The sequence below is a fragment of the Phoca vitulina genome, unplaced genomic scaffold (assembly GCF_004348235.1).
Source record: "Phoca vitulina isolate PV1807 unplaced genomic scaffold, GSC_HSeal_1.0 scaffold8, whole genome shotgun sequence".
NCBI lineage: Eukaryota > Metazoa > Chordata > Mammalia > Carnivora > Phocidae > Phoca > Phoca vitulina.
The window spans coordinates 18041291-18053551 of NW_022589711.1; the positions used below are offsets into that span (position 1 = coordinate 18041291).

General features: G+C 34.6%; 1 protein-coding gene across 3 annotated transcripts in view; it reads left to right on the plus strand.

The window, feature by feature from the left end:
* Positions 1-12261, plus strand: part of ZNF654 (zinc finger protein 654) — an 84406-nt gene that overhangs the window by 48623 nt on the left and 23522 nt on the right. The gene's annotated exons all lie outside the window — the stretch shown is intronic.

Genomic DNA, 12261 nt, shown 5'->3' on the forward strand with positions numbered 1-12261 from the left:
TATTGTTAAATTACATTAATTGCCCTATGCCCTCCCCATACCATTTGCCTCCCACAAGTTAAAAGAGTGCTCTGCTAGTCTCTTGGATTTTATTCAGAGTCACCAATATACCTTTTTGCAAGTTTTCATGCTGTCTCTTCGAATGTCCATGAATACAGAATGACAACTACATTGTGATCATGACCAGGCTGGCTTGGATTCTAAGATAGCATTGACTATAAAACATACTCTGATTTTAGAGTTGTAAAAATAGGAAAAAAATGCATCTTAGAATCAGTAAAACTAGGTATATTATATTAAACATTCTACTTGCTTACATTTTTTTTAAGTTTATTTATTTATTTATTTATTAGTAATCTCTACACCCTTTGTGGGGCTTGAACTCATGACCCCGAGATCAAGAGTCCTATGCTTTTCCAACTGAACCAGCCAGGTGCCCCATTATGGAGCTTACACTCTAATTAAAGTCTATATTCAGAAAACTTTGTAATTTTCCATTAAATTTTTCTTTGACACTTGTGTTCTTCGCATTCCATTTTTGAATTTTTACTAGGCAAATATTTGTTAAGTCTCCAGTATATGCTAGGCACTAAGCTCTGGGAAAAACAGTAGTAAGCAAAACCAAAAGAACCCTCCTATTGTGGAGTTTAATTCTAGTAAAAAGATAGACAATAAATCAAATCTTTGTAAATTTAAGAGTATTTTAGAAAGTGACAAATGACTCAGGAAAATGAAGCAGGCCAAGGAACTAGGGAGTGCTGGCATGGTGGTATTGGGGAAAGAAATTTCAGTTTTAAATGAGATAGTCAGGAAATGCCTCATGAAGATGTTAACTGAGCACTGATAATGGGAACCGCTGAAGTGTTTGTAGAGTAGATGAGAGACGATATTTGAATTATGTTTTAAATGTGTGAAATCATAACATCTGTGAAGGGATAAAAATTTCTTTTTTTTTTTTTTTTTTTTTTTTTTTGAGCAGGGTTTCCATTCAGTTTTCAAAATAATTCCTCAGGGAAGAGTTCTTGGTTTTGTACCCTTTACTATCTTCTGCTCAATTTCTAAAGCCCAACCCTCCTTTTGTTCTCTTTTGTTTTTAAAATCTCTCTGCCACTTCTGCCACTTTTGTTGCTATGGCTTCTTCCTACTTCCAACTTCTTTCTTCCTACTCTGAATTTTCTCAAGCCTCTAACTCCTGCCTCCTAGGAGAGATTTCACCACCTTTTGTCCTCCATTTTCTGAACTGAGCTGCTGCTATTTGCTGCTTTCAGGCCTGTGCCCTTAGGGACCCACAAAGGGCCAACATGTAGTCCATCATGTACACTTCCCTAAACTCTTGCATTTGCTAAGCTTTGTAAATTCCCCAGGCTTTTGACTTATCTTTGATAGTCCAGTGATAATCCCAGTGTCACTTTTTGGAATGTTTTTATATTTTCTAATGCAAACCCTGTTTCCCCAAGTGGTTCATTACTATTCATCTTTCATAAAGATTTGTACCAGCTTAAGATCTTGCGCTTTCTCCTCTACCATAAGTAGGACGAAATTAATGTTGCTCATACTTTAATGTACCTGGGAATCTTGTTAAAATGCAGACATTGATTCAGTAGTTCTGGGGTGGGGGCCTGAGAGTCTACATTTCTATCAAGCTCAGAAGTGATGGCTATGGTGCTTGTCCCTGGACCACAATTTGAGTTAACAAGGGATTAACTTTCTTTGCTGGATTTGAGTTAATTATCCCTCCTTTTGGCGTGTGGGCTCTGAAGTCCTCCTACCTGGATTTCTGTTTTCACAGTAAGACCAAAACCTGGCCCTTAAGTTTATTCTTAAGTTACTCTTTTCTTCAATGAATTTCTGATCTCCTAAAATCTGAGCTGCTCAAGTAGAAATTTTAAATCTTGTTATTGACTGACTGTAATTTTTCCTCTACCTTATTCTGAGAGGAAATTTCATTCTTAGAGCCAGATGTTCTATTTGCTGGCTTCTAAAAGCTTGCTTTCTTAATTTTTGTCTTTCGATAATTTTTCTTTACCTCAAAAAAAGATGACACATTTCTTATATGATGAGACTACCTCATTATTATTTTTAATCTGTTCATTGGTAAGCTTTCCATAGGCTTGTGATTGAATTCATACACTGGGTCTCCAAAACCCATTAATGTAATTAAATTTAGATTCCCAATGAAATGATAAAAATAACAAGAGAACAAAATTCCTTATGAATGTTGGAAACTAGGATCAGGATCTATATCACGCCCTCAGGGATGAATCCATCTCAAGTGATAGGCCAAACAATACTTGATTAACGGAATGTGATTAAATAGGGGAAAGAGAGGGAAGGCCTTCCAAATGCTATCCAGTAATGCCCACTACCCCTATCAGCTTGTAACGGTGGGGACTGGAAAAAATTCCAGATGGTGGGGCATTAGGTGTATGGCCAATCTCATTCTTGTTGGTGCTTCTTGAAAGTGCACCAGGTGTGCCTCCAAGCCCACAGAACAGGAATACTGATATGACTAAGCTATCAATATTAAAAATGGGATGTATGGCTCTTCATGAAAGCATTCCTTCCATTGAGAAAATGAGAGTATGACCCAAACTAAATGCAGCCTACCCCAATACCCAGAGGTTAGAAAGTTTTGCAAAGAGGTGTGGTTGTCTCCCATTGTAGCTTCCTCTTTATTGCCTCATGGGCCATTGATCTAACAAAATAAACTTAGAACCTTTTCCCTTCTGTCTTGGTTGAGCTTAAAGGAGTCAGAGAGACTTATTTACCCATTAGTAAAACAGCTCTCTTTCTAGATATTCTAGGTAAAGATGAATAAAGAGATTAATGCCAGTTACTATCAGTTACATGGTTAAGGTAAGACAGTTAAAAAAGAAAAAAAAAAGGATCAGTCTTGTTCTTTCTGTGGTTGAGTTCAGGGTATCCTCCATGAAATTGGAAGTGAAATTGTAAAGAAGGGACCATCCCAGAGAATGTATGGAGTTAAAATATTGTATGGAGATGAAACTACTAAATTAAAAGTAGGTGATCAATAGCAGATTAGCTCCAGAAAAAAATCAGTGAAGGAAACAGATCTCTAAAAATGTATTTTCAATAGTTACATGCAGCCATATCTTATTGTTACATAGTATTTTCATAGTTAATACGCAGCCATATCTTATTGTAGTCTTCAATTTTCAGGATAAAGGAAAGTTCCTACAAATGCAGGACTCATGTAAAACAGGATTCTCACAAAGGTAAAAATAAAATCAGGCTGGCAGTGAACTTCTCCACTGTAACAAATACCAGAATAAATAAATAATGTCTATGGAGTTTTTTAAGGGAAAAAAATGTTATTTAATAATATAGCTGCCAAGCCCTATAGTTTATGAGAGAGGGCAACAGAAAGAAATAGTCCAAATACTAGAAAAACAAAGCAACTATAAGTCTTTTATCAGAAAAAAAAACCAGAAGTATGCCAGCTGATTTAGAAATGGTCAAAACAAAGAATTTGCAAATAGAGTTGTTATAGAATTAAAAAATAGGACTGATATTAGGAAACAAGTAAAAATTAGACTTGTTATTAATATGGCTGTAATGAAAATTCTTTAATGTTAGAAATGATTCTGGGAAAAGAAAATACAAGCCCACACATAATGATATGGAACTAAAATCTCAGATTATGGTATTGATTGGATGGAGGTAAGGAAGATAGGGAAGAATCAGGTATATTTTGGGCGCATTTAAGCTGATGTAACCATATACAGTAGTGCCATTCACTAAGTGAGCAGTGATTATAGGGTGAAGAGCAGTGATTATAGGGGGAAGAACAGGATATAGAAAGAAGATAACTTCCATTCTAGACAGAGTTTTAAATATCTTTGGAACATCCAAGTACTAATGCCCAGTGATGGTTAGATTGATGGGTCTATATTTGTATCTTTCTTGCCTTTTTTTTTTTTTTTTAACCAAGAACATGTATTACTTTTATAAATCAAGAGAAAAATAGATGTTATAAAGCCTCCCCAGCCCCAATTTAGGGGGAAAAAAAAAGACCCTGGAGTAGTCAGCAAAATGCTAACCAATAATCTAAAAGCCTTACTGCTAGAGCTCTGCAGTTGTTTTAGTAAGCCTGCCCTGACCTCAGTGAAAATTCTGTCCTCATCCCTTGGGGTCAATGTATAAGTCACAAAGATCTTTTTTGTTCAGAATAGAAGTAGGTCTTAGTTAAACTACTTTCTTTCCTGAGACTCTACCCTATTTTTCAATCTGCTTGTCCTTCTTTGGATAATTGGGGGAAGCAGATGGGAGAAGATAGGGGATACAACCTCCCAAACAGGAGGAGGCCCAACACTATTTTATTGCGATAGCATCGTAAAAGAAGAGCAAAAAGAATCAAAAGTAAAAGAACCAGCCACAAGAGAGGAATTTAAATTGTTATGCCCATCCTATTTCACTGGGGCAAATGTTGATTTTCCCTAATGGAAGTCAGTGGCATTATAACCCAGCATACCTCCCAGATTTTATTTTTAGCTAATATGATTTAAAAGATTTATTTATTTTATTTGAGAGAGAGAGTGCGTGTGTGAGAGAGCGTGCACATGGGGGAGAGGAACAGAGGGAGAGGGAGAGAGAGAATATCAAGCAGACTCCCCACTGAACACTGAGCGTGGAGCCCAGTGGCGGGGCTTGATCTCACTACTCTGAGATCATGACCTGAGCTAAAATAAAGAGTTGGACACTTAACCGACTGAGCCACCCAGGCACCCCTAATATGAAGAACCTACTTTCTACTAAAACCTTCTGGACTGTGTTACCTTCCTAGACTACTTGCAGTAAGCTGCCTAAAGACTTAATTTGGTAAAATCCTAATCTTGGTATTCAAACCACCTTTGTAGTACTGGTTAAAATGCTTTTAGAGAATATGATAATACCAACTTAATATTATCCAGAAATTTTGAGGAGCAGTTTCAAAATTTGTGTTCACATATTCTTTTCTTCTCTAATAGAAGTTCTCTCTTGTCTCTGCTTAATTCCATTTTGACTGCATATGATGCCACCCCACTCGCCCCACCACAAGCTTTTCTACTGTTACTGAAACACTAATCCCTCTGTGTTCTGTCTGTGGCTTGATAAGCCTCTCCAGCTATGCTGTTAGAGCTCATGGGCAGAAGCTACTTTCATCCCTGTGTCTCCAGCACTTAATAGTCTTAGCCCCTAGTATTGGTATGTTTGCCAACACAAATGAAGGATAAATAAGTCCATAGGCATTTCTTTCTTTAAAAAAAAAAAAAAAAATCCCTCTTAGAGATGTATAATCATTGCTGAACTCTAAAAAACAAGAAACAGTGAGGTACATTTTCTGAATTTACCTCATGGACCACTCATTACTACTGTACAGTGAGATGGGGGACAGATCAACAAATGCATTCAGGGGATGAAACCACTGAATATTTATTTGTGGATTCTACTTTGGCAGCGTGTAGAAAAAAGAGAAATTGAAGTCTGCTTAATTGTGAAAAAGGTATAAGGGAAGAGATTTCACTATCTATGAAAGAAACATGCTCAACAAGTATGCCACATATTTAGCATTGGGAATGAAAAAGACTGATGTTAAAATTAAAATTTCAGATTCTGAAATCATTTTATAAAAATTGTATTCCTTAGATAAATCTTAGGTTGAAATGGGTAAAGCTTTGATATTTTTTCACTGTCATTTATATGTCTGAACTTGTTACTCCTATTAATAATTCTTGTATATTACCACCTCAGGAATGTTTTCACTTTCTCTATTACTTTTTTTAAAAATCTGAGAAGGAAATATTTTACCTCAACTGTTGAAGTTCTATAATCACTTTGAAGAGATTTAAGAGCCAGAGTTATTTCAAGCAGAATATAATTAATAAACTTGAGACAGTTGGGGCACCTGGGTGGCTCAGTCGTTAGGCATCTGCCTTCGGCTCAGGTCATGATCCCAGGGTCCTGGGATCGAGCCCTGCGTCGGGCTCCCTGCTCAGCGGGAGGCCTGCTTCTCCCTCTCCCACTCCCCCTGCTTGTGTTCCCTCTCTCGCTGTCTCTCTCTCTCTGTCAAAAAATAAATCTTTAAAAAAAATAAAAATAAAAAAAATAAACTTGAGACAGTTAAGCTCAAGGGACCAAGACAAGCCTCCAAAAGATAAGGCTGTCAGCATCAATAAGTTGTGTATCTCAGGAAAGGCCAGTATACCCTGACACATGGAACGGCAGTCATCTCAAAAGCAGGTACTAAACATTGTGCATTGATAGTTATTCATACCATAGTATCCAACTATAAACAAAGATCTTATATTCTGAGCATCTTACAATTTTGTGTTGTCAGGAGCAGGCATGGAAGTGCCTTCAAAATCAATGGTAAGATTAATACTTTGAAAATAGCTCTGAAAGCGGATCAGGGTCATTGAGGCATTCGTTGATCACTGAAAGATGATTCTATAGTGTCCTAATAACTAGAATTATGAGCATATTAGTGCTTGAAGTAGTTTATGTTTTCCCAGATAATATACTAGATCATAAAAAATTTAGCTGTAAAGCACTGTAAAGGTCATTAAATCCAGTCTAACTTTAATACATGATGAAACCGAGGACATGGAAATTCATTCATTCGTCCATTCAATAATATTTATTGGGAGATTAACTTGCCCAGTTTGTAGCATTGCCAGTACTGTGACCTGTTGTCTTGACTAACTATTGCTCTTTCCACTGAATCAGATTTTATATTTATTTCTTTGTATGGGAACCTGTATTCAAGTAAATCTAGCACACACCTTAATTCTGCGCCAGGGTCTGTCTTATAGGTTAGAATCATAACAATAGCACTTCTCTGTTGGCCATGTTATTTCCTTACCAATTTAAAAATGTTACTGGTAGGGTTGTGCTTTCATTAGCATGGCAGTCACCGATTCTGAAATTTAGTTATGCTCTCAGTTGAAGGTTTTGCTGTACTTATGATTGACTTCCCCTTAAGGTAAAACTCCAATTGCTAATTTAAGTAACATTTACATTTACTACTTAAGATTTTTAAAATGTATAAAAATATAGTCATGTTTATTAAACAGGGAACAATTGCTTACATTTAAATAGCCATTTTTTTCTAAAGTCCCCAAATGAGGCATCTTAAATAGCTCACTAAGTACATGATACTAGTTATTTTTAAAAATCAAATTTATGTAATTAATAGGCATTCATGGATTTTTATAATTTTGAGATAATTCTTTAATCCAATAATCCCTTATTTTACAGATCAGAAAATTAAGCTCTGATGGAGTTGAGGTTTATAGAAGTAGGACAAGGGCCTAAGTCTTACCTTCAACCAGTATTACACTTAATCTATTCTACGAATTGATATAATCACGTGTTTGCAGAGTAATGTAGATGTCAAAACAATAGGTTTAAAGAAATTTTTTTTTAAGTTTTATTTAAGTAATCTCTAGACCCAAGAGGGGCTTGAACTCATGACCCTGAGATCAAGGGTTACAGTAACTCTTCCAACTGAGCCAGCCATGGGCCCCTAAAGAAATGTTTTATTTATACTGCTATTAATAAAATGCTTTGTGATCTAACATTTTGAGGCCTTCCAAAGACTTATTGGGGGAGAGAGGAAGCAGAAATTAAGGTGGTTATCTAAATGATAGCAGATGAAGGCCTACACTAGAGTATAAACAGTAGAAGTAACAGGAAGAAGCACATCAAATAATAAAGAAAGTTGACGTAATATTGGGATCAATAGAAGACGGTGAGTTTTATATTTGATTCCAAACCCAGTGTAAAAACAAATAATACCTAAAACCAGGAATCTCTACTTCTGATAGGACAACCATTCAGGTTTTAAAAAAATACATACATATCAATACACGTATATTTGTTATTTATGTACATGTACTAATATATACATTATAAAACATAAAAAAAATTTTAAAAAGATAAAAGTAAAATGTTTTAACAGTGTAAGGACTAATGACAGCAGTGTGACTGAGTATGTTTTATTTTGAAAAATTTTAACACTTGGTCATATAGTAATTCATAGTCTGATTTTTGGTTCAGTTTACTTTGATACTTGGTTTTAATAGCTGTCATAGGTGAAAAAGACACCTTTGGTAGATCCAAATGAAAAATCTTCTGAACTGTGATACTCAGTTTTAAATTCCTTCCACCAAATTTAGAGTTGTTGAAATTTGACCACTAAATTTCTGTTGTTACTGAAAGCAGTGTTTTCTTGATACTAACCATTTTTAACATATGAATTGAAAACCTATTAAAATGCTGCAGTTGAAAGGTTTTTCAATAAAAAAGTTCTAATTTAATTTTTTTAAGGGCACAGATACAAACATTATAGGTGACATGCTGACTTTTGGCAACAGCAAACATGTAAAAATGCAAACGCTTCCACACATTCATTTTAAATCATTTTCTCCATATGAACTTTCTTTTGAAAAGCAGTAACCTTTTCACTGTTATACTCTTTTCTTTATATGGACAAACTCAGAATGCTTATTTTTTTAAAAACATTAGGTAAATATTCCTTAGGAACTTACCACAGAAAAGAACAGCAAATGTGTGTTGTCTTTTTTTAAAAGAAAACTATGTAACATCTTTATATTTTACAACTTTTTGAAATGCTTTGCCATAAGATAACCAATGAGAAAGTGTGATAAATAAAAGATATGATCATATCTTATTTCAAAGTATTGTTAAGAAGATTTTACTGTATTTTAAAAGCTCTGTTTCTAGAACATTGACCACATTGAAGACCTTTTTAAAATATTTTTAATTTGATTTGCTATAATAGCTTGTTTTATGAATGAATTTGACATGGTATTCTATAATTTTACTGTGGAACCTGCATTTCATTCAAAATAAGACAGACACTGCATAGTGCTTCTGATTACATGGATTTCCATAAAACCCTATTTTAATTAAAAAGTTAATTATTGAGAATTTATCTTCTCTGGTATACCTTTCCTTTCTTGGCTCTGTTTGAAGAAGCTTTTAATTACCTAAGAAGTAAGATGTCAACCCTTAATACAAGGCCTCCTCTTATATGATAAATACCAGAAGAGTAGACTGGTACTCATTTTCAGTACTGCAGGAGAAGGAATTAAGTTTATTATGGATTGAGGTAGCTAGTAGAGGTTTCTCAGGGAAAAGTAGGACTATGAAAAGATAGGAAAGGATTTAGAATGGTTTATGGGAAGGTTTAGATAGGTTTATAGGAAGTTGAAGGAGAAAGAGAGTAATAATGAGAAAAGCGTAAGCAAGATAGTACATGATGAATCTAAGAGACATGGAAGAGATGAGGTTGGAGGAAAGGATTCCTGTACAATAGGTGAATGAGTTAGGAAGGTACATCCAGAGGTCCTTAAATATGAAGTTGGGGCATTAAGAATTTTATGCTATTAAAAAAAAAATATATGGGGCGCCTGGGTGGTTCAGTTGTTAAGCGTCTGCCTTCGGCTCAGGTCATGGTCCTAGGGTCCTGGGATCGAGCCCCACATTGGGCTCCCTGCTCGGCGGGAAGCCTGCTTCTTCTCCCTCTCCCACTACCCCTGCTTGTGTTCCCTCTCTCGCTGTGTCTCTTCTGTCAAATAAATAAATAAAATCTTAAAAAAAAAAATTCATTCTATAAGCTGCCAAAGAAGTATATAGAATGGCCAGAAAACTGGTCTGCAGTTTTGCAGACATGTTATAGGTGCCAGTTCTAAAGAGGCAACAGGTTCAGGGAAGAAAATTCTTCTGAACAAAACAGTAAGCCCATACCACAATAGATTCTGAACGAAGAGTGAGGGAAGGAGTTGTGTTTTCTCTACCTTTGCCAAAAACACAAGGTTGAATGGAAATTTCTGAGGGAATTATGTTTAGCACAGTGTGGTGGGTATCAACTATAGTAGACAGATGACTTAATAAAAGATTAAGTTAATATATAGGTCCAAGTTTCTAATTAAGTAAACATTCTAAAAAATATATAATATGTATATATAGGAAAGATAAGTTGTGAATTCTACAGTGGTTTAAGTGCTTCCTTTTTCACTTTCAAGGCTTTTAAATTGCATATCATCCATAGGAGTGGGGAGCCAAAAGATATTTACAGACAGATTTGTTCTCTTTCATCCCTTGTCTTTTTAAATAGACCAAAATGAAATCTTCATTTCATCTCTATTTCCTGTCCAGAGCTATTTCCCATAAAAGTGGTCTCCAAAATATGGTGCACTTGATTCAAGAAGTGCACATACACAAAAAAACAAAACTCTGCCTTATAATCTTTATCTTAGAAAAATGAACTTAAGCTAATTGACTAATTTTTAATAGAAGGGTTGATAGGAGTACAAGTATAAAATTTCTAGTATTAGCATTTATGAAAGTACACTCTAAATGTAGAAGGTACAATTAAAAAGTATGCCAAAGTTGACTGTGGGGTGGGGGTTATTAAATATACAGTTTATCAGGGCTTTCCTCTAGAAATTTTGATTTAGTATGTTTGAATTGGTGCCTGAGAATCTGTTTTTTAACAAGACCTCCAAGTATTTCTTACTTTTCAGCCATATTTAGGAAATTAGCAATAGACTCATTGCACCATATCTTGACTTAGGCCTAAGTCCAGTTATAGGTCCCACAATGCTAATGGCTGTATGATTGGTACCTTACCTACTGTAAGACAGCTAGAAAGATGGGTTGTCCAAGAGCTCAGAAGCAAAGCTAAAGCTCACCAGTGATTCAGGGGCTAGCAACCAGCTCACCTTGTCTTTTGTGCTTTTATTGGACCAAAAGCCAGCTTACAGTAGTTGAATTTTAGGGGTAGCGGTATGTGTGTCTAGAGTAATTTAGAAGTTTGTTTACCTTTAGGTTTGAAATTGATGATTGTTTTAAATCATAAATTGTTACCACAGATTGTTACTATGTTCCATGTGTTTAAAACATATCATGGCTGATCAAAAACTTTATACCTTATTTTTATGAATGCTATAACATGCTGACACATGGAAATGTAGAAATTAATTTTATGCTAAGGCATTTGGGTATGCTAAGATAAACTTATTTATCCAAATTGTTAAAAAATACTAGAAGAAATATTAAGTGCTTACTATGTGCCAGGCACTGTACTAAGCACTTTTCAATACTGTATATTTAAACCTCACAACAATCCTGTGAAGTAGGTGTTCTTAGTATCTATTCTGCAGATGAGTTAACTGAAGGAGCACAGAGAGGTTAAGTAACTTGCCCATTACTTATATAGTTTTTGTTTGTTTGTTTGCTTGCTTGCTCATTTTAATTTGGAATACTCTAACTTTTAGAAGATATTATTTTCATGTTATGACTTAATGATCCTTTGACTTCTTTGACTAAATGATTCTTTATCTTAAAACTTGATACTTCTACTGCCTTGTTCTCTTACAAAACAAATAAAACCGCTTTTTATGTAGTTTAAACAAGGAATAAAAAGTGGCATATCGATAACCACTTTTAACATTCAGATGATGAAAGAACATGACCTATAAAAGCAAAGTGTTTATTGCCACTTTGAATATGTAGCCTGATGATTTATGTCATAAGTAAGGTTTGTAATAATGTATTGTTTTATACTGAAGCTTTGCTTTGCAACTGTTACTATGTTTTTAATGTCTGAGGGATTTTTTGAGCACAAAGAAATTTTGGCAATTGTTTTTAATTGATGTGCAATTTATTCAAATTTTTAAGATTGCCAATTTCAATATCTTATTTTTTTCTTAAGGCTGTAAGCTCAGTGTATGCATTTAAAAAAATATATCTAGTCATACTCTTCACTAGGCCTTCAGTTAATCTTTTAAAATTATTGAATTAAATTCATGGAATCATTTTCAAAACAACAACCAAGGTGTATAATGAATTAAAAAAGCATAATCAAACAATTAAATTTTATAAATCTAAATCTAATAAATAATATTTTTAAATTCAGCCGGCCAAGTTCTCCTGAATATTAAGATTTGTTTACAAACAACTTGTTACATAATTCATATTACTATCACGAGTCTAATATAACAGATTCTCTAAAAAACATTTCAAACATCTTTAAAAAAAAAATCCCAGAAAATGCATAGACAAATTATCAGTTAATGCCCAACTTATCAGTACATCTATATCTTAAAACGAATGCAAAGTTTTCGTATTATAGGTTGGATTCATTCCTTCAGTCTGCCATTTCTTCATCCCAAGACTACAAATCTGCTAACACAATAAAATGCAATAGAATTTCCATCTTCCAGCCTTCCAGCA